Source organism: Triticum aestivum, chromosome 2B (assembly GCF_018294505.1).
Source record: "Triticum aestivum cultivar Chinese Spring chromosome 2B, IWGSC CS RefSeq v2.1, whole genome shotgun sequence".
In the NCBI taxonomy this organism is placed as follows: domain Eukaryota; kingdom Viridiplantae; phylum Streptophyta; class Magnoliopsida; order Poales; family Poaceae; genus Triticum; species Triticum aestivum.
This window is the reverse complement of record NC_057798.1, coordinates 666,334,320-666,339,144: the sequence shown is the minus strand read 5'-3', so window position 1 is coordinate 666,339,144 and position 4,825 is coordinate 666,334,320. Positions and strand designations below refer to the sequence as shown.

The 4,825-nt window shown below is 46.3% G+C and overlaps 1 long non-coding RNA gene across 1 annotated transcript; it reads right to left on the bottom strand.

Annotated features, from left to right (window-relative positions):
• Positions 1–1,925: 1,925 nt before the first annotated feature.
• On the bottom strand, positions 1,926–4,512 carry LOC123041982 (uncharacterized). The gene is made up of 3 exons (XR_006418689.1): positions 4,334–4,512; positions 2,583–2,842; positions 1,926–2,255 (listed from the first exon to the last, which is right to left on the bottom strand). It is a non-coding gene; the product is annotated as an uncharacterized lncRNA (long non-coding RNA).
• Between the last annotated feature and the right edge of the window lie 313 nt (positions 4,513–4,825).

Sequence of the window (4,825 nt, the reverse complement as noted above, 5' to 3'; positions counted from 1 at the left end):
ACACATTCAGTTCAGGTTAATACTCCTAGCATACAAATCACTGGTGTGTTTTTCAGAAAATACTTGGAAATGAAACCTGTCCCAGAGATGCTACATTAGGGCGTTTTCTACTAAATAGAAACATGTCGATAGTCCAGGGCTCCAGGCACATCTGAGCCGCCGGAACCTCCATCGCATAGTACAGCAGCGGCGTTCATTCTGTTCCAAACGGGAAGCAGCACATCTTGTGAACAAAGCTTTACAGCTATTTTGTACTTGCATGGGGTCCTTTTGGCAAAATTCAAAAGGTGGGGAGTTCCAGTTCCATCCTGTCCCCATATTTTGCATCTAGCGGCTCTGGTGTGTATGGAGCAGCCGGAGTACCCAGTTCACGGGAGTACAAGATATTTTCCCCATGCGAGAGAGAGGGTACGAGGCTGGCCCGTCCCGTTCCATCCGTGCGCAGCCGAGGCGTCCATCCACCACCGGTCCTGCCGTGCCACGCTCGGTTCACGACGACGCGTCCTTGTCCTTGTACTAGTTGTAGATGCTGCCTCCAGCACAATGGCACTGTGGAGTGCGGCCCAGAGAACAAAGATAAGATGGGTGCCGGCCGTGAGTTGTCGCGCTGTCATCCGCGACCATTTTGTCCACGCTCCGAGTCGCTCGAAGAGAAAGACCACAGGGTTGGGTTTCGACGGTAAAAGGAGCGATTCGCACACAGCCACCGGCGATGACTCGTTTGTGAAGTTTCTTCAGAGAACGCCTCGTCGGTCCACCTTTTCCTGGCTGACACACGACCTCTGTTCAAATCTCCATCTGTACTTTCCTTGACCGTAGAACGGACTTTAGTAGGGGTTATCTTGCGGTTTAAGAAAAAAGTTCATACAGTTTTAAAAAATCATGACATTTAAAGAAATGTTCACGTTTTTTAAAATGTGGGACGTGGCTCGCTGGCGCACGGGCACCCGATCGCACCAGCGAGCGCTCTCCCAGAAAAGGAAGGAGCAACCCGCGCGGGCGAGCAGGCAGCCGAAAAAGGAAGGAGCAGCCCGCGCGGATCACGGGTGGATCACGCCCCCGCCCCCACCCCTGGTCCCCTCTCTCACGCGCACGCAAACCCCCTCTCCCTCCTCTCTTTTCTCTCTTTCTTGACCAACACATCCACGGGTGGATCTTCCTCCTCCTTTCCTCCTTCCTCCTTTGTAATCAGATATGAAGAATCAGGTTGAGCTTTGCGTATCCATGGCGTGTTGACCAGGAAGATCAAGGTAACCACCGTCCTCCAAAAAGTAGCCCCCCCCCCCCCCGTCCCTTCTCTGTTAGTGATTTGGCCAGGAAGATCAAGAGGTTTTCCTGATCGTGATTTGCCTAAAAAATCAAGTAACTTCCCCCCTCTCGTAGGATTTGTAGATGTGTGTAAAAAACTAAGGAACTAATGCTCCAATTTTAGGCAATTCTATTGTGTTTACTGAGCAACTGCAAAAAAGCTAGGAACAAAGCTTTGTCCCTGCTTGATCATGAACCCACTCCTCCCTGCTTGAAAAACTGAGCAACTGATCCTCCAACTTTAGGCAATTCTATTGTGTTTATTGAGCAACTGCAAAAGAAGGGTAGGAACAAAAAAGCTTTGTCCCTACTTGATCATGAACCCCACCCCTCCCTGCTTGAAAACTGAGCAACTGATCCTCCAACTTCACGCAATTCTATTGTGTTCATTGAGCAACTGCAAAATAAGGGTAGGAACAAAAAAGCTTTGTCCCTGCTTGAGAGATCAAGATGTTTTGTCTGTTCCTGATTTGCAAAACTGAGTAACTATGTGCATTATGTAAGAAAGGAGAGAAAAATCGAAGCAAATTCCCCCTCTCATAAGGCTTATATATGTTTGCAAAAAACTGAGCAACTAGCATTCCAATTTTAGGCAAATCTATTGTGTTCATCCATCAACTGCAAAAAGAGGAAATGTTGGAACAAAAAGCTTTGCATCAGGATGTTTGCATTCATCAACTGGCAGTGAATGCATACAGTTCTCAATGATTCCGGGAACAATCCAAAGCACAAAAACAGAAAAGTAAAGCATTCACACAAAAAGCATTGAAAAACTAGTCCAGTACATATGCATCCTCTCATAAAATAAAATAAAAGTAACAGCGTTGCAGAGAAGATCTGCCTAATCCAGACAATCTACACTACTATGAAAAGGTCTTCTGCTCGCGCCAAGATCTACCTAACATATGTGCATTTTCCCCACTTCAATAATAGTTGTCACCCTCCTGCTGAAAAACAACAAAGAAAGACACATGTCAAAATTTATTCACATATGGTGTGCTGGTGGTAATAGAAAAAAGGTATGACAAAAATGAACTTGTGTGAAAAGAACACAAAAGTTGCCTCTGTTTATCTTTATAGTTGCCTAAAAAAGTGTATATGGTTGCCCTAATTTAATCTAGTATTGCTTTTACCTCAATTTCTCCTCCCAACAAAAATATGTTTATATTGGCTATGTTATTGTCAACTAAAAAAATTGTTTCTGCAGGATGAGCTGATAAGAAGAGAGAGGGACAAGAAGAAGGAAAAAAAGATGATTGATCTCAATGAAGCACCTGACGTAGAGTCTGTCAACATTTTGGTTGAGTTGGGTGCGCCCTTCTTAAATACAACATATGATCAGCAAGATATCCGTTGGGAGGAGGGTGTTGGTGAGTCCCCAGACCTCGACATTGGCTCTAATACTGCTCATGTTCCGACCACCCATGTCGCTACTCCTCGACCATTGCTTGTCGTTTGGACCAGCTCCTCGTTTCCCTCATTTCCAGCTTCGCCATCAGTCCTTCCCGCAATCCTCTTGCTTTTTCGGGCCATTCTGTAAAACAAAATATACAACACCAAAAAAAGAAAAAAATTGTCATTTGGGTGAAAAAATACAAGACCTAGAAGCACAATTATACTTGCAGATAAAAAAGAGTGAATTCACTATCATTGCTGACTACAAAAAAATGTGCCTCTGTTTAACATCTCCACCATGACTACTGCAAAAAAATGCCTATAATTCCTGATGACATCTCGTTTGTTATTCGGTCCAACTAGATGGTGAATCTAGGCATCTGTAGGATGTTGGGTAGCCAACTTATAGCAACAAAAAAACTTCACTAAACATGACTACTACATGTTGGCACTGGCACACACAAAAGAATAACTAATTACCCAAAAAAGCAACTATTGATATATTTCCTTGCAAATGAGTTAGTAAAATTGAACAACTACTGTCATATACCTATACAACTACCTCTGCAGATCCGAGCAACCCCAAAACACCCAAAAAACTGAAAAGCAACTTTTAAAATATACTGTAACCAACTATTTTAACAAAAGTTAGGCAATCCCAAAAAAGTGGTATAGCGAAAATCGCAGAAATCAGTACAAAAAAGTCTAGCATGCTGCGACCCAATTTCAGTCAAGGTGTAACAGAAAAAAAACATGACAATCAAGTATCACGAACTCTCGATTGATCTCCAACACACTATCAATCAAAAATAGGACGAAAACACCTATTTAACTATACGACTACCAACGCACTGCCGAGAAGCAGAGCTCCATCCCCCCCCCCCCCCCTCTGGGTAAGAAAAAAAATAAGCAACTCCTGTGCAATTTCCTCCCAACTGGGTGAGAAAAGCTAAGCAACTACTGTCACAAGGCTACACAATGCCTCCATTAGATCCAGGCAACTCAACAGCACCCCGAATTTTTTTTAGCAAACTGCTGTGCAAATTCCTGGCAAATGGGGTGAAAAAATTGAGTATACTTCATGGATTCGTTCATGACACCCAAATTGTGCAAAATCGAGGCAACTCCATGACACCCAAACAAACATGGAGATCCAGACAAACTCCGTGACACGCAAGCGGCCATGGATTCGTTCTAACGTATCACCATACCACCAATCCCCCTAGTACCCCCCAAAATTGAGCAACTACTGTCACAAAAAACACAAACTGCCGTTGCAGATTCAAGCAACTCCACGACACCCACACCGCCAACGATTTCGTATAAACACGCCTCTGCCCTCCTCCCGAAACCCCACCACTATGCCTTGTGCCCGTTCTAACTCATGCCGCCACCTGGTCGGGGCCAATCTCAACAGCCAACTCAACCCCGACCCCAACCCCAGTCGACACGACAGCCGTCGCAAAGCCGTGCCCCGCGGATGCCATGGACAAGCCCGGACCTCGCCCTCCTTGCGCGCGATGGAGACAACCTATCGCCCTGGCAAATCACCTAAACTCTAACCTTGCCATGGCAACGAGCGAAAATCTCCGATAAAAGCGACAGGGCAAGGAGGGGATGTCGCGATTACCTCCGCCAATATCCGCCACCGCGACGCGCCCATGGACGGCCTCCCCGCCGACGAATCCTCGGTGAAGCCACGAACGCAGCCCCGCGCTGGCCGTCGTCGCAAGAGGGACGGAGAAAACAGAGCAGATTTTGAAAATGGGGGGAGAAGCAGTTTGAACAAGATGAGCGGGGCGTGCGGGCAGTTTCGCCTGGAAAATTAAGGGTGTGGGCCCCACTACTACGCCCCGTGCCGGTTCCCCACCTCGTCGGGACACTGCGGCCTGGTTGGATCCACCGCGCGAGATCCAGCATATCATCTACTACCACTACTAGAAGAACGCCCGTGCGTTGCAACGGGGCCACATTAACTTTAAGAGTTCAATATTACGACATTGGCGATCTTTTTTACCATCAAATCCTCACACACACACAGACACACACTCTCCCTCCGTCTTCCTCACTCTCTATCCCCCTCTCCCTCTCTCTCTAACACACACACATATCCATCTTATTG